This window comes from Syngnathus leptorhynchus, unplaced genomic scaffold (assembly GCF_054491065.1).
Source record: "Syngnathus leptorhynchus isolate UIUO unplaced genomic scaffold, UIUO_Slep HiC_scaffold_25, whole genome shotgun sequence".
Taxonomy (NCBI): domain Eukaryota; kingdom Metazoa; phylum Chordata; class Actinopteri; order Syngnathiformes; family Syngnathidae; genus Syngnathus; species Syngnathus leptorhynchus.
The window spans coordinates 2,082,501-2,100,000 of record NW_028231992.1 but is presented as its reverse complement, the minus strand read 5'-3'; positions in this window follow the sequence as shown (position 1 = coordinate 2,100,000).

Sequence of the window (17,500 nt, the reverse complement as noted above, 5' to 3'; positions counted from 1 at the left end):
GCCCGCAGCGCGTAGCGCGGAAGCCATACGCCCCCCCGATGCGGAGCGACAGACGCCCCCGCGACCGCGGTTGGTCGGGAAGGCTTTTCGGATAGAGGTCGGACGGTGTGTGTGGACGGCTTCCCGTGGTGCCGCCGCTATCAAGCCGGAGGGTTTGAGAAACGACATTCGCGGAAGGACCGGCGCGGCCGGCGGACGCTCGCACGCGCGGCGCCCGACACTCAGCCGCTCGCTCGGCCTCCGTGGATCGTGGCTAGGTGGGATGGATGCCAAACCGGGTCGTCTCGGTCTCGCCGCAGTACGGTCGCGCCGGGGCCTGCGGGGCGGCGCGGGGAGCGCACGCTCACGCGGCGGCCGGGGCGCTAGAGTGCGACCCGCAGTGGGTAGGAACCGTCCACCCGACGTCGGACGAGCCGAGGCCGATGGGGGCCCTACCAAGGCGGGTCATGAGTGCCAGTCGGTCAGTTGGGTGAGGGGGTACTCGGAGGCCCGCCGGGAGCAGACGGGCGACCGGGGATGGGGGGCGTACGCGGGCGGGCGCCGGGAGAAGACGGCCCGTCCGGGGTCGAATCTCGGCCTGTGTTTTCGGAGCCGGCCGGGCATCACGCTCCCTCCTTGGATGGACAACATTCGTAGTTGACACTTTGTGTCATTTTATCCGAGCGGGCGGGCGCCTCGAGAGGCGGACCGTCCGGGGCGACTCTCGGCCTGTGTTTTCGGAGCCGGCCGGGCCTCACGCTCCCTCCTTGGATGGACAACATTCGTAGTTGACACTTTGTGTCATTTTATCCGAGCGGGCGGGCGCCTCGAGAGGCGGACCGTCCGGGGCGACTCTCGGCCTGTGTTTTCGGAGCCGGCCGGGCCTCACGCTCCCTCCTTGGATGGACAACATTCGTAGTTGACACTTTGTGTCATTTTATCCGAGCGGGCGGGCGCCGCGAGGCGGACCGTCCGGGGCGACTCTCGGCCTGTGTTTAAGGAGCCGGCCGGGCATCACGCTCCTTCCTTGGATGGACAACATTCGCAGTTGACACTTTGTGTCATTTTATCCGAGCAGACGGGCGCCGCGAGGCGGACCGTCCGGGGCGACTCTCGGCCTGTGTTTTCGGAGCCGGCCGGGCATCACGCTCCCTCCTTGGATGGACAACATTCGTAGTTGACACTTTGTGTCATTTTATCCGAGCAGACGGGCGCCGCGAGGCGACCGTCCGGGGCGACTCTCGGCCTGTGTTTTCGGAGCCGGCCGGGCATCACGCTCCCTCCTTGGATGGACAACATTCGTAGTTGACACTTTGTGTCATTTTATCCGAGCAGACGGGCGCCGCGAGGCGACCGTCCGGGGCGACTCTCGGCCTGTGTTTAAGGAGCCGGCCGGGCATCACGCTCCTTCCTTGGATGGACAACATTCGTAGTTGACACTTTGTGTCATTTTATCCGAGCGGGCGGGCGCCGCGAGGCGGACCGTCCGGGGCGACTCTCGGCCTGTGTTTAAGGAGCCGGCCGGGCATCACGCTCCTTCCTTGGATGGACAACATTCGCAGTTGACACTTTGTGTCATTTTATCCGAGCAGACGGGCGCCGCGAGGCGGACCGTCCGGGGCGACTCTCGGCCTGTGTTTTCGGAGCCGGCCGGGCATCACGCTCCCTCCTTGGATGGACAACATTCGTAGTTGACACTTTGTGTCATTTTATCCGAGCAGACGGGCGCCGCGAGGCGGACCGTCCGGGGCGACTCTCGGCCTGTGTTTAAGGAGCCGGCCGGGCATCACGCTCCTTCCTTGGATGGACAACATTCGCAGTTGACACTTTGTGTCATTTTGTTCGGCCTGTGTTTAAGGAGGCGGCCGTCCTCCACTCGGTCCGTGTTTAAGGAGCGACACTTGCGCTCCGGTTCGGCCTGTATTTAGGGAGGCGGCCGTCCTCCGCTTGGTCTGTGTTAAGGGCGACACTCGGTCCATGTTTGAGGAGCCTGGCCCTGACGCTCCTCTCCGGCCTGTGTTTAAGGAGGCGGCCGTCCTCCCCTTGGTCTGTGTTAAGGGCGACACTCGGTCCATGTTTGAGGAGCCTGGCCCTGACGCTCCTCTCCGGCCTGTGTTTAAGGAGGCGGCCGTCCTCCCCTTGGTCTGTGTTAAGGGCGACACTCGGTCCATGTTTGAGGAGCCTGGCCCTGACGCTCCTCTCCGGCCTGTGTTTAAGGAGGCGGCCGTCCTCCCCTTGGTCTGTGTTAAGGGCGACACTCGGTCCATGTTTGAGGAGCCTGGCCCTGACGCTCCTCTCCGGCCTGTGTTTAAGGAGGCGGCCGTCCTCCCCTTGGTCTGTGTTAAGGGCGACACTCGGTCCATGTTTGAGGAGCCTGGCCCTGACGCTCCTCTCCGGCCTGTGTTTAAGGAGGCGGCCGTCCTCCCCTTGGTCTGTGTTAAGGGCGACACTCGGTCCATGTTTGAGGAGCCTGGCCCTGACGCTCCTCTCCGGCCTGTGTTTAAGGAGGCGGCCGTCCTCCCCTTGGTCTGTGTTAAGGGCGACACTCGGTCCATGTTTGAGGAGCCTGGCCCTGACGCTCCTCTCCGGCCTGTGTTTAAGGAGGCGGCCGTCCTCCCCTTGGTCTGTGTTAAGGGCGACACTCGGTCCATGTTTGAGGAGCCTGGCCCTGACGCTCCTCTCCGGCCTGTGTTTAAGGAGGCGGCCGTCCTCCCCTTGGTCTGTGTTAAGGGCGACACTCGGTCCGTGTTTAAGGAGCGGCCCTCGCGCTCCGGTTCGGCCTGTATTTAGGGAGGCGGCCGTCCTCCGCTTGGTCTGTGTTAAGGGCGACACTCGGTCCGTGTTTAAGGAGCCGGCCCTGACGCTCCTCTTCGGCCTGTGTTTAAGGAGGCGGCCGTCCTCCACTTCCTTCCATGCACCACCACATTCGCAGTTGACACTTTGCCATTTTTTCAGAGAGGTGACACTTAGTCGTTTTTTCGAAAGTTGACACTTAGTCGTTTTTTCGAAAGTTGACACTTTGCCGTTTTTTCAGAGAGGCGACACTTAGTCGTTTTTTCGAAAGTTGACACTTAGCCGTTTTTTCGAAAGTTGACACTTAGCCGTTTTTTCGAAAGTTGACACTTAGCCGTTTTTTCGAAAGTTGACACTTAGTCACTTTTTCGCCACAGTGACACCTCCAGCGCGTGCCACGGCGCTTTTCAGGTCTTCTATCCGACCTTGTGCTGTCGAGGACGGCGTGTCCGACGCCGTGGGGAGACCAGCACCATCTCCTCCATACTCGTAAACGGGGTGCTTTGGAAAACGGGGGGAAAGTCGATGAGTACACTGACTACTGGGACCATTTCATTGTACTCTGGCGCACCTGAAGACCAAAAAAGGTACTGCACCTTAGCCCGGGTACCTCACCCCCTGGTACCTCGAGGAGAACTTAGAAAAATTTCGACAAATTTTTGGTGAGCTCCAGGGAGAGAGGCTGATTTTTCGCTTTTTGAGGCCGACCGCCGAACCGGCGCGGGGCGGACTCACAAGCCCCGCAGAGCCGTGGGCACTTAGTCGTTTTTTCAGAGAGGCGACACTTAGTCGTTTTTTCAGAGGCGACACTTAGTCGTTTTTTCGAAAGTTGACACTTAGCCGTTTTTTCGAAAGTCGACACTTAGCCGTTTTTTTGGAAAGTTGACACTTAGTCGTTTTTTCGAAAGTTGACACTTAGTCGTTTTTTCGCCACAATTGGCTCTGAGCTCCAGGGGGAGAGCCTGGTTTTGCCTTATTTCAGGCCGGCTGGGGAACCGGCGCGGGTCGGATGCACGAGCCCGGCAGAGCCGTGGGCACTTAGAAAATTTTCGCCGATTAAGCTGGGACCTCCAGGCGGAGACCGGCATTCCTCGTCCTCGGGGTTCGACCCAGGAACCGGCGCTGGGCAGACGCCGTAGCCACGCAGAGCCGTGGGCACTTAGAAAATATTCGCCAAGTTGGCTCTGAGCTCCAGGCGGAGAGGCTGGTTTTGCCTTATTTCAGGCCGGCTGGGGAACCGGCGCGGGTCGGATGCACGAGCCCGCAGAGCCGTGGGCACTTTGCCATTTTCTCAGAGTCGACACTTAGTCGTTTTTTCAGAGAGGCGACACTCTGTCGTTTTTTCGAAAGTTGACACTTTGCCGTTTTTTCAGAGAGGCGACACTTAGCCGTTTTTTCGAAAGTTGACACTTAGCCGTTTTTTCGAAAGTCGACACTTAGCCGTTTTTTCAGAGATGTGACACTTTGCCGTTTTTTCGAAAGTCGACACTTAGCCGTTTTTTCAGAGATGTGACACTTAGAAACTTTTTGCCAAGTTGGCTGTGAGCTCCAGGAGGAGACCGTTATTTTTCGTCATTCGAGGCCGACTGCGGAACCGGCGCTGGGCGGACGCCAAAGCTCGGCAGGGCCGTGGGCACTTAGAAACTTTTTGCCAAGTTGGCTGTGAGCTCCAGGAGGAGACCGTTATTTTTCGTCATTCGAGGCCGACTGCGGAACCGGCGCTGGGCGGACGCCAAAGCTCGGCAGGGCCGTGGGCACTTAGAAACTTTTTGCCAAGTTGGCTGTGAGCTCCAGGAGGAGACCGTTATTTTTCGTCATTCGAGGCCGACTGCGGAACCGGCGCTGGGCGGACGCCAAAGCTCGGCAGGGCCGTGGGCACTTAGAAACTTTTTGCCAAGTTGGCTGTGAGCTCCAGGAGGAGACCGTTATTTTTCGTCATTCGAGGCCGACTGCGGAACCGGCGCTGGGCGGACGCCAAAGCTCGGCAGGGCCGTGGGCACTTAGAAACTTTTTGCCAAGTTGGCTGTGAGCTCCAGGAGGAGACGGTTATTTTTCGTCATTCGAGGCCGACTGCGGAACCGGCGCTGGGCGGACGCCAAAGCTCGGCAGGGCCGTGGGCACTTAGAAACTTTTTGCCAAGTTGGCTGTGAGCTCCAGGAGGAGACCGTTATTTTTCGTCATTCGAGGCCGACTGCGGAACCGGCGCTGGGCGGACGCCAAAGCTCGGCAGGGCCGTGGGCACTTAGAAACTTTTTGCCAAGTTGGCTGTGAGCTCCAGGAGGAGACCGTTATTTTTCGTCATTCGAGGCCGACTGCGGAACCGGCGCTGGGCGGACGCCAAAGCTCGGCAGGGCCGTGGGCACTTAGAAACTTTTTGCCAAGTTGGCTGTGAGCTCCAGGAGGAGACCGTTATTTTTCGTCATTCGAGGCCGACTGCGGAACCGGCGCTGGGCGGACGCCAAAGCTCGGCAGGGCCGTGGGCACTTAGAAACTTTTTGCCAAGTTGGCTGTGAGCTCCAGGAGGAGACCGTTATTTTTCGTCATTCGAGGCCGACTGCGGAACCGGCGCTGAGCGGACGCCAAAGCTCGGCAGGGCCGTGGGCACTTAGAAACTTTTTGCCAAGTTGGCTGTGAGCTCCAGGAGGAGACCGTTATTTTTCGTCATTCGAGGCCGACTGCGGAACCGGCGCTGGGCGGACGCCAAAGCTCGGCAGGGCCGTGGGCACTTAGAAACTTTTTGCCAAGTTGGCTGTGAGCTCCAGGAGGAGACCGTTATTTTTCGTCATTCGAGGCCGACTGCGGAACCGGCGCTGGGCGGACGCCAAAGCTCGGCAGGGCCGTGGGCACTTAGAAACTTTTTGCCAAGTTGGCTGTGAGCTCCAGGAGGAGACCGTTATTTTTCGTCATTCGAGGCCGACTGCGGAACCGGCGCTGGGCGGACGCCAAAGCTCGGCAGGGCCGTGGGCACTTAGAAACTTTTTGCCAAGTTGGCTGTGAGCTCCAGGAGGAGACCGTTATTTTTCGTCATTCGAGGCCGGCTGCAGAACCGGCGCGGGTCGGATGCACGAGCCCGCAGAGCCGTGGGCACTTTGCCACTTTTTCGCCACAATTGGCTCTGAGCTCCAGGAGGAGACCGTTATTTTTCGTCATTCTAGGCCGGTTGCAGAACCGGCGCGGCTCGGATGCACGAGCCCGCAGAGCCGTGGGCACTTAGAAAATTTTCAGAGAGGCGACACTTTGCCATTTTTTCAGAGAGGTGCCACTTAGTCGTTTTTTCGAAAGTTGACACTTAGCCGTTTTTTCGAAAGTTGACACTTAGCCGTTTTTTCGAAAGTTGACACTTAGTCGTTTTTTCGCCAAAGTGCCCACCTCCAGCGCGTGCCACGGCGCTTTCCAGGTCTTCTATCCGACCTTGTGCTGTCGAGGACGGCGTGTCCGACGCCGTGGGGAGACCAGCACCATCTCCTCCATACTCGTAAACGAGGTGCTTTGGAAAACGGGGGGAAAGTCGATGAGTACACTGACTACTGGGACCATTTCATTGTACTCTGGCGCACCTGAAGACCAAAAAAGGTACTGCACCTTAGCCCGGGTACCTCACCCCCTGGTACCTCGAGGAGAACTTAGAAAAATTTCGACAAATTTTTGGTGAGCTCCAGGGAAAGAGGCTGATTTTTCGCTTTTTGAGGCCGACCGCCGAACCGGCGCGGGGCGGACTCACAAGCCCCGCAGAGCCGTGGGCACTTAGTCGTTTTTTCAGAGAGGCGACACTTAGTCGTTTTTTCGAAAGGCGACACTTAGCCGTTTTTTCGAAAGTCGACACTTAGCCGTTTTTTCGAAAGTTGACACTTAGTCGTTTTTTTGAAAGTTGACACTTAGTCGTTTTTTCGCTGATTTTGCTGGGACCTCCAGGCGAGGACCGGCGTTTTTCGTCTTCCGGGTTCGACCCGGGAACCAGCGCCGAGCGGACACATTCGCTCGCAAGTGCCGTTGGCACTTAGAAGATTTTTCGTTTGTCATGAGCTCCGGGCGGAGACCGGCGTTTTTCGTCTTCCGGGTTCGACCCGGGAACCAGCGCCGAGCGGACACATTCGCTCGCAAGTGCCGTTGGCACTTAGAAAATTTTTCGTTTGTCATGAGCTCCGGGCGGAGAGCGGCGTTTTTCGTCTTCCGGGTTCGACCCGGGAACCAGCGCCGAGCGGACACATTCGCTCGCAAGTGCCGTTGGCACTTAGAAAATTTTTCGTTTGTCATGAGCTCCGGGCGGAGACCGGCGTTTTTCGTCTTCCGGGTTCGACCCGGGAACCAGCGCCGAGCGGACACATTCGCTCGCAAGTGCCGTTGGCACTTAGAAAATTTTTCGTTTGTCATGAGCTCCGGGCGGAGACCGGCGTTTTTCGTTCTCCGGGTTCGACCCGGGAACCAGCGCCGAGTGGACACATTCGCTCGCTAGTGCCGTTGGCACTTAGAAAATTTTTCGTTTGTCATGAGCTCCGGGCGGAGACCGGCGTTTTTCGTCTTCCGGGTTCGACCCGGGAACCAGCGCCGAGCGGACACATTCGCTCGCTAGTGCCGTTGGCACTTAGAAAATTTTTCGTTTGTCATGAGCTCCGGGCGGAGACCGGCGTTTTTCGTCTTCCGGGTTCGACCCGGGAACCAGCGCCGAGCGGACACATTCGCTCGCAAGTGCCGTTGGCACTTAGAAAATTTTTCGTTTGTCATGAGCTCCGGGCGGAGACCGGCGTTTTTCGTCTTCCGGGTTCGACCCGGGAACCAGCGCCGAGCGGACACATTCGCTCGCAAGTGCCGTTGGCACTTAGAAAATTTTTCGTTTGTCATGAGCTCCGGGCGGAGACCGGCGTTTTTCGTCTTCCGGGTTCGACCCGGGAACCAGCGCCGAGCGGACACATTCGCTCGCAAGTGCCGTTGGCACTTAGAAAATTTTTCGTTTGTCATGAGCTCCGGGCGAGGACCGGCGTTTTTCGTCTTCCGGGTTCGACCCGGGAACCAGCGCCGAGCGGACACATTCGCTCGCTAGTGCCGTTGGCACTTAGAAAATTTTTCGTTTGTCATGAGCTCCGGGCGAGGACCGGCGTTTTTCGTCTTCCGGGTTCGACCCGGGAACCAGCGCCGAGCGGACACATTCGCTCGCTAGTGCCGTTGGCACTTAGAAAATTTTTCGTTTGTCATGAGCTCCGGGCGGAGACCGGCATTTTTCGTCATTCGAGGCCGACGGGGGAACCAGCCGGAGCGGACACGTTTGCTCGGAAGAGCCGTTGGCACTTAGAAAAAATTCCGTGTCTCGTGAGCTCCAGGGGGGACAGGCTGGTTTTATTCATCCGTAGCCGACATGGGAACCAGCGCGGAGCGGATTGGTGTTGCGCTGCCATATACCTCATCTCTCTCAGGAGTCCCCCCCTTATACGTGCCGATGGTGTTTTGGAAAACGGGGGGTAACTGGATGAGTACACTGACTAGGGGGACCAGTACACTAGCGAGTGGGACCAGTACACTGACTAGTGGGACCAACACACTATGAGCGCCTGGTACCTAAAATGGAAGTATAGAGGCCGAATTTCGGGCAAGATCACGCCGGGTTAGGCTTCCAGGACCTCGGCTAAGCAATTTTAACGGGTCGCCCGGTTCTTTTTTGATCCAGCCCGGTTCTTTTTTTTATCCAGCCCGGTTCTTTTTACACTTCCAGCTGGAGCTCGGGAGCGGCTTTTTGCACAAGATCACGCCGTGTTAGGCTTCCAGGACCTCGGCTAAGCACTTTTAACGGGTCGCCCGGTTCTTTTTTGATCCAGCCCGGTTCTTTTTTTTATCCAGCCCGGTTCTTTTTACACTTCCAGCTGGAGCTCGGGAGCGGCTTTTTGCACAAGATCACGCCGTGTTAGGCTTCCAGGACCTCGGCTAAGCAATTTTAACGGGCCGCCCGGTTCTTTTTTGATCCAGCCCGGTTCTTTTTTTTATCCAGCCTGGTTCTTTTTACACTTCCAGCTGGAGCTCGGGAGCGGCTTTTTGCACAAGATCACGCCGGGTTCGGCTTCCAGGACCTCGGCTAAGCAATTTTAACGGGTCGCCCGGTTCTTTTTTGATCCAGCCCGGTTCTTTTTTTTATCCAGCCCGGTTCTTTTTACACTTCCAGCTGGAGCTCGGGAGCGGCTTTTTGCACAAGATCACGCCGGGTTAGGCTTCCAGGACCTCGGCTAAGCAATTTTAACGGGTCGCCTGGTTCTTTTTTGATCCAGCCCGGTTCTTTTTTTATCCAGCCCGGTTCTTTTTACACTTCCAGCTGGAGCTCGGGAGCGGCTTTTTGCACAAGATCACGCCGTGTTAGGCTTCCAGGACCTCGGCTAAGCAATTTTAACGGGTCGCCCGGTTCTTTTTTTGATCCAGCCCGGTTCTTTTTTTATCCAGCCCGGTTCTTTTTACACTTCCAGCTGGAGCTCGGCAGCGGCTTTTTGCACAAGATCACGCCGTGTTAGGCTTCCAGGACCTCGGCTAAGCAATTTTAACGGGTCGCCCGGTTCTTTTTTTGATCCAGCCCGGTTCTTTTTTTTATCCAGCCCGGTTCTTTTTACACTTCCAGCTGGAGCTCGGGAGCGGCTTTTTGCACAAGATCACGCCGTGTTAGGCTTCCAGGACCTCGGCTCAGCAATTTTAACGGGTCGCCCGGTTCTTTTTTGATCCAGCCCGGTTCTTTTTTTTATCCAGCCTGGTTCTTTTTACACTTCCAGCTGGAGCTCGGGAGCGGCTTTTTGCACAACAACACGCCGTGTTAGGCTTCCAGGACCTCGGCTAAGCAATTTTAACGGGTCGCCCGGTTCTTTTTTGATCCAGCCCGGTTCTTTTTCCACTTCCAGCTGGAGCTCAGCAGCGGCTTTTTGCACAAGATCACGCCGGGTTAGGCTTCCAGGACCTCGGCTAAGCACTTCTAACGGGTCGCCCGGTTCTTTTTTTGAACCAGCCCGGTTCTTTTTACACTTCCAGCTGGAGCTCAGCAGCGGCTTTTTGCACAAGATCACGCCGGGTTAGGGTTCCAGGACCTCGGCTAAGCAATTTTAACGGGCCGCCCGGTTCTTTTTTTGATCCAGCCCGGTTCTTTTTACACTTCCAGCTGGAGCTCAGCAGCGGCTTTTTGCACAAGATCACGCCGGGTTAGGCTTCCAGGACCTCGGCTAAGCACTTCTAACGGGCCCTGGTCCACCCCTGCCAGCGCATTTCAAAACTTGGCATTAATTTCGACCTAAGAGACGAAGTCTGATTTTTTTCTACCACTTGGGCGGCCTTTTTGCACCCAGAACACCCGCACCGGCACCATAAATTCGAAGGGTGCCGAGTGCGTCGGCGCAGATTCTGCGACGGAGTGACACTTCCCTCTTGTGGACATTCGGCGGTAGGTGAAATGCGCACTCGGTCTTCTCTTTTCTTTTCCTTCCAGTGAAACTTTGGCAACATTCTGCGAGCTGCTGGCTTCCAGAACCTCGGCCAAGCAGGTGGAGGATTTTTTTCCACTTCCAGCTGGAGGTGAGGAGGGACTTTTTGGGCAAGATCACGCCGACTTAGCAAGCAAGGTGGAAGTGCCAGCATGCTCCGTGGCTGGAAGTGTGGATGTGCCAGCACCCTCCCTGCCTATGGAAGTGTGGAGCTCCAGCACCCTCCCTGCCTATGGAAGTGTGGAGCTCCAGCACCCTCCCTGCCTATGGAAGTGTGGAGCTCCAGCACCCTCCCTGCCTATGGAAGTGTGGAGCTCCAGCACCCTCCCTGCCTATGGAAGTGTGGAGCTCCAGCACCCTCCCTGCCTATGGAAGTGTGGAGCTCCAGCACCCTCCCTGCCTATGGAAGTGTGGAGCTCCAGCACCCTCCCTGCCTATGGAAGTGTGGAGCTCCAGCACCCTCCCTGCCTATGGAAGTGTGGAGCTCCAGCACCCTCCCTGCCTATGGAAGTGTGGAGCTCCAGCACCCTCCGTGCCTATGGAAGAGCCTCCTCCGCGGGCATGCTGCTCAACCACGCCGGCCCAGAGTTCCAGCCGCTCGGCTACACTCTCTCACAAGCCCCGCCTGGAGCTCCCCAGCCCGCCCCTGGTACCTCAACTACCGAGGCCAGCCGCTCGACCAGGCCGGCCCAGAGTTCCAGCCGCTCGGCTTCACTCTCTCACAAGCCCCGCCTGGAGCTCCCCAGCCCGCCCCTGGTACCTCAACTACCGAGGCCAGCCGCTCGACCACGCCGGCGCAGAGTTCCAGCCGCTCGGATAAGCTCTGCCACTCTCCCGCTAAGCAGCCACCGGTAACGGGGAAATGTCGCCGCCTTGTGGACACGCCCTTGTAAATGAATGGGCTTTCGCACTTAGTGCAATTTTCGCCAGCTCCGTGGCTGCAAGTATGGAGCTATGGAGCCACCAGCCAGGCTGGAGCTCTGGAGCTATGGAAGTATGGAGCTCTGGAGCTATGGAGCTATGGAGCTATGGAGCTATGGAGCTATGGAGCTCTGGGGCTATGGAGCTATGGAGCTATGGAGCTATGGAAGTTTGGAGCTATGGAGCTATGGAGCTATGGAAGTATGGAAGTTTGGAGCTATGGAGCTATGGAGCTATGGAAGTACGGAGCTATGGAGCTATGGAAGTATGGAAGTATGGAAGTATGGAGCTATGGAGCTATGGAGCTATGGAGCTCTGGAGCTCTGGAGCTATGGAGCTATGGAAGTAGGGAGCTATGGAGCTATGGATGTATGGAGCTATGGAGCCACCAGCCAGCCAGGCTGGAGCTATGGAAGTATGGAGCCATGGAGCTCTGGAGCTATGGAAGTATGGAGCTATGGAGCTATGGAGCTCTGGAGCTATGGAGCTCTGGAGCTATGGAGCTCTGGTGCTATGGAGCTATGGAGCTCTGGTGCTATGGAGCTATGGAGCTCTGGTGCTATGGAGCTATGGAGCTCTGGTGCTATGGAGCTATGGAGCTCTGGTGCTATGGAGCTATGGAGCTCTGGTGCTATGGAGCTATGGAGCTCTGGAGGTATGGAGCTATGGAGGTATGGAGCTCTGGTGCTATGGAGCTATGGAGCTCTGGTGCTATGGAGCTATGGAGCTCTGGTGCTATGGAGCTATGGAGCTCTGGTGCTATGGAGCTATGGAGCTCTGGTGCTATGGAGCTATGGAGCTCTGGTGCTATGGAGCTATGGAGCTCTGGTGCTATGGAGCTATGGAGCTCTGGTGCTATGGAGCTATGGAGCTCTGGAGGTATGGAGCTCTGGTGCTATGGAGCTCTGGAGCTCTGGTGCTATGGAGCTCTGGTGCTATGGAGCTATGGAGCTCTGGAGGTATGGAGCCACCAGCCAGCACCCTCCGTGGCTGGATCAATGGAAGTGTTTTAGGTACCAGGCAGCCAAAGGGCCGGGGCCTCACGCTCGACCACGCCGGCGCAGAGTTCCAGCCGCTCGGATGAGCTCTGTCACTCACCCGCCGCGCAGCCACCGGTAACGGGGAAATGTCGCCGCCTGGCGGACACGCCGTTGTAAATGAATGGGCTTTCGCACTTAGTGCAATTTTCGCCAACTCTCTGACTGGAGCTATGGAAGTATGGAGCTATGGAGCCACCAGCCACCCAGGCTGGAGCTATGGAGCTCTGGAGGTATGGAGCTCTGGTGCTATGGAAGTATGGAGCTATGGAGCTATGGAGCTCTGGTGCTATGGAGCTATGGAGCTCTGGTGCTATGGAGCTATGGAGCTCTGGTGCTATGGAGCTATGGAGCTCTGGTGCTATGGAGCTATGGAGCTCTGGTGCTATGGAGCTATGGAGCTCTGGTGCTATGGAGCTATGGAGCTCTGGTGCTATGGAGCTATGGAGCTCTGGTGCTATGGAGCTATGGAGCTCTGGTGCTATGGAGCTATGGAGCTCTGGTGCTATGGAGCTATGGAGCTCTGGTGCTATGGAGCTATGGAGCTCTGGTGCTATGGAGCTATGGAGCTCTGGTGCTATGGAGCTATGGAGCTCTGGTGCTATGGAGCTATGGAGCTCTGGTGCTATGGAGCTATGGAGCTCTGGTGCTATGGAGCTATGGAGCTCTGGTGCTATGGAGCTATGGAGCTCTGGTGCTATGGAGCTATGGAGCTCTGGTGCTATGGAGCTATGGAGGTATGGAGCCACCAGCCAGCACCCTCCGTGGCTGGATCAATGGAAGTGTTTTAGGTACCAGGCAGCCAAAGGGCCGGGGCCTCACGCTCGACCACGCCGGCGCAGAGTTCCAGCCGCTCGGATGAGCTCTGTCACTCACCCGCCGCGCAGCCACCGGTAACGGGGAAATGTCGCCGCCTTGTGGACACGCCGTTGTAAATGAATGGGCTTTCGCACTTAGTGCAATTTTCGCCAACTCTCTGACTGGAGCTATGGAAGTATGGAGCTATGGAGCCACCAGCCACCCAGGCTGGAGCTATGGAGCTCTGGAGGTATGGAGCTCTGGTGCTATGGAAGTATGGAGCTATGGAGCTATGGAGCTCTGGTGCTATGGAGCTATGGAGCTCTGGTGCTATGGAGCTATGGAGCTCTGGTGCTATGGAGCTATGGAGCTCTGGTGCTATGGAGCTATGGAGCTCTGGTGCTATGGAGCTATGGAGCCCTGGAGCTATGGAGCTATGGAGCTCTGGTGCTATGGAGCTATGGAGCTCTGGTGCTATGGAGCTATGGAGCTCTGGTGCTATGGAGCTATGGAGCTCTGGTGCTATGGAGCTATGGAGCTCTGGTGCTATGGAGCTATGGAGCTCTGGTGCTATGGAGCTATGGAGCTCTGGTGCTATGGAGCTATGGAGCTCTGGTATTATGGAGCTCTGGTGCTATGGAGCTATGGAGCTCTGGTGCTATGGAGCTCTGGAGCTCTGGAGGTATGGAGCTATGGAGGTATGGAGCCACCAGCCAGCACCCTCCGAGGCTGGATCAATGGAAGTGTTTTAGGTACCAGGCAGCCAAAGGGCCGAGGCCTCACGCTCGACCACGCCGGCGCAGAGTTCCAGCCGCTCGGATAAGCTCTGTCACTCACCCGCCGCGCAGCCACCGGTAACGGGGAAATGTCGCCGCCTTGTGGACACGCCGTTGTAAATGAATGGGCTTTCGCACTTAGTGCAATTTTCGCCAACTCTCTGACTGGAGCTATGGAAGTATGGAGCTATGGAGCCACCAGCCACCCAGGCTGGAGCTATGGAGCTCTGGAGGTATGGAGCTCTGGTGCTATGGAAGTATGGAGCTATGGAGCTATGGAGCTCTGGTGCTATGGAGCTATGGAGCTCTGGTGCTATGGAGCTATGGAGCTCTGGTGCTATGGAGCTATGGAGCTCTGGTGCTATGGAGCTATGGAGCTCTGGTGCTATGGAGCTATGGAGCCCTGGAGCTATGGAGCTATGGAGCTCTGGTGCTATGGAGCTATGGAGCTCTGGTGCTATGGAGCTATGGAGCTCTGGTGCTATGGAGCTATGGAGCTCTGGTGCTATGGAGCTATGGAGCTCTGGTGCTATGGAGCTATGGAGCTCTGGTGCTATGGAGCTATGGAGCTCTGGTGCTATGGAGCTATGGAGCTCTGGTATTATGGAGCTCTGGTGCTATGGAGCTATGGAGCTCTGGTGCTATGGAGCTCTGGAGCTCTGGAGGTATGGAGCTATGGAGGTATGGAGCCACCAGCCAGCACCCTCCGTGGCTGGATCAATGGAAGTGTTTTAGGTACCAGGCAGCCAAAGGGCCGAGGCCTCACGCTCGACCACGCCGGCGCAGAGTTCCAGCCGCTCGGATAAGCTCTGTCACTCACCCGCCGCGCAGCCACCGGTAACGGGGAAATGTCGCCGCCTGGCGGACACGCCCTTGTAAATGAATGGGCTTTCGCACTTAGTGCAATTTTCGCCAACTCTCTGACTGGAGCTATGGAAGTATGGAGCTATGGAGCCACCAGCCACCCAGGCTGGAGCTATGGAGCTCTGGAGGTATGGAGCTCTGGTGCTATGGAGCTCTGGTGCTATGGAGCTATGGAGCTCTGGTGCTATGGAGCTATGGAGCTCTGGAGGTATGGAGCTCTGGAGGTATGGAGCTCTGGAGGTATGGAGCTATGGAGCCCTGGAGCTATGGAGCTCTGGTGCTATGGAGCTATGGAGCTCTGAAGCCATGGAGCTATGGAGCTCTGGTGCTATGGAGCTCTGGTGCTATGGAGCTATGGAGCTCTGGTGCTATGGAGCTATGGAGCTCTGGTGCTATGGAGCTATGGAGCTCTGGTGCTATGGAGCTATGGAGCTCTGGTGCTATGGAGCTATGGAGCTCTGGTGCTATGGAGCTCTGGAGCTCTGGAGGTATGGAGCTATGGAGGTATGGAGCCACCAGCCAGCACCCTCCGAGGCTGGATCAATGGAAGTGTTTTAGGTACCAGGCAGCCAAAGGGCCGAGGCCTCACGCTCGACCACGCCGGCGCAGAGTTCCAGCCGCTCGGATAAGCTCTGTCACTCACCCGCCGCGCAGCCACCGGTAACGGGGAAATGTCGCCGCCTTGTGGACACGCCGTTGTAAATGAATGGGCTTTCGCACTTAGTGCAATTTTCGCCAACTCTCTGACTGGAGCTATGGAAGTATGGAGCTATGGAGCCACCAGCCACCCAGGCTGGAGCTATGGAGCTCTGGAGGTATGGAGCTCTGGTGCTATGGAAGTATGGAGCTATGGAGCTATGGAAGTATGGCGCTATGGAGCTATGGAGCTCTGGAAGTATGGAGCTATGGAGCTCTGGAGGTATGGAGCTATGGAGCCCTGGAGCCCTGGAGCTATGGAGCCCTGGAGCTATGGAGCTATGGAGCCCTGGAGCTATGGAGCCCTGGAGCTATGGAGCTATGGAGCTCTGGTGCTATGGAGCTATGGAGCTCTGGTGCTATGGAGCTATGGAGCTCTGGTGCTATGGAGCTATGGAGCTCTGGTGCTATGGAGCTATGGAGCTCTGGTGCTATGGAGCTATGGAGCTGGTGCTATGGAGCTATGGAGCTCTGGTGCTATGGAGCTATGGAGCTCTGGTGCTATGGAGCTCTGGTGCTATGGAGCTATGGAGCTCTGGTGCTATGGAGCTATGGAGCTCTGGTGCTATGGAGCTATGGAGCTCTGGTATTATGGAGCTCTGGTGCTATGGAGCTATGGAGCTCTGGTGCTATGGAGCTCTGGAGCTCTGGAGGTATGGAGCTATGGAGGTATGGAGCCACCAGCCAGCACCCTCCGTGGCTGGATCAATGGAAGTGTTTTAGGTACCAGGCAGCCAAAGGGCCGAGGCCTCACGCTCGACCACGCCGGCGCAGAGTTCCAGCCGCTCGGATAAGCTCTGTCACTCACCCGCCGCGCAGCCACCGGTAACGGGGAAATGTCGCCGCCTGGCGGACACGCCCTTGTAAATGAATGGGCTTTCGCACTTAGTGCAATTTTCGCCAACTCTCTGACTGGAGCTATGGAAGTATGGAGCTATGGAGCCACCAGCCACCCAGGCTGGAGCTATGGAGCTCTGGAGGTATGGAGCTCTGGTGCTATGGAGCTCTGGTGCTATGGAGCTATGGAGCTCTGGTGCTATGGAGCTATGGAGCTCTGGAGGTATGGAGCTCTGGAGGTATGGAGCTCTGGAGGTATGGAGCTATGGAGCCCTGGAGCTATGGAGCTCTGGTGCTATGGAGCTATGGAGCTCTGAAGCCATGGAGCTATGGAGCTCTGGTGCTATGGAGCTCTGGTGCTATGGAGCTATGGAGCTCTGGTGCTATGGAGCTATGGAGCTCTGGTGCTATGGAGCTATGGAGCTCTGGTGCTATGGAGCTATGGAGCTCTGGTGCTATGGAGCTATGGAGCTCTGGTGCTATGGAGCTCTGGAGCTCTGGAGGTATGGAGCTATGGAGGTATGGAGCCACCAGCCAGCACCCTCCGAGGCTGGATCAATGGAAGTGTTTTAGGTACCAGGCAGCCAAAGGGCCGAGGCCTCACGCTCGACCACGCCGGCGCAGAGTTCCAGCCGCTCGGATAAGCTCTGTCACTCACCCGCCGCGCAGCCACCGGTAACGGGGAAATGTCGCCGCCTTGTGGACACGCCGTTGTAAATGAATGGGCTTTCGCACTTAGTGCAATTTTCGCCAACTCTCTGACTGGAGCTATGGAAGTATGGAGCTATGGAGCCACCAGCCACCCAGGCTGGAGCTATGGAGCTCTGGAGGTATGGAGCTCTGGTGCTATGGAAGTATGGAGCTATGGAGCTATGGAAGTATGGCGCTATGGAGCTATGGAGCTCTGGAAGTATGGAGCTATGGAGCTCTGGAGGTATGGAGCTATGGAGCCCTGGAGCCCTGGAGCTATGGAGCCCTGGAGCTATGGAGCTATGGAGCCCTGGAGCTATGGAGCCCTGGAGCTATGGAGCTATGGAGCTCTGGTGCTATGGAGCTATGGAGCTCTGGTGCTATGGAGCTATGGAGCTCTGGTGCTATGGAGCTATGGAGCTCTGGTGCTATGGAGCTATGGAGCTCTGGTGCTATGGAGCTATGGAGCTGGTGCTATGGAGCTATGGAGCTCTGGTGCTATGGAGCTATGGAGCTCTGGTGCTATGGAGCTCTGGTGCTATGGAGCTATGGAGCTCTGGTGCTATGGAGCTATGGAGCTCTGGTGCTATGGAGCTATGGAGCTCTGGTATTATGGAGCTCTGGTGCTATGGAGCTATGGAGCTCTGGTGCTATGGAGCTCTGGAGCTCT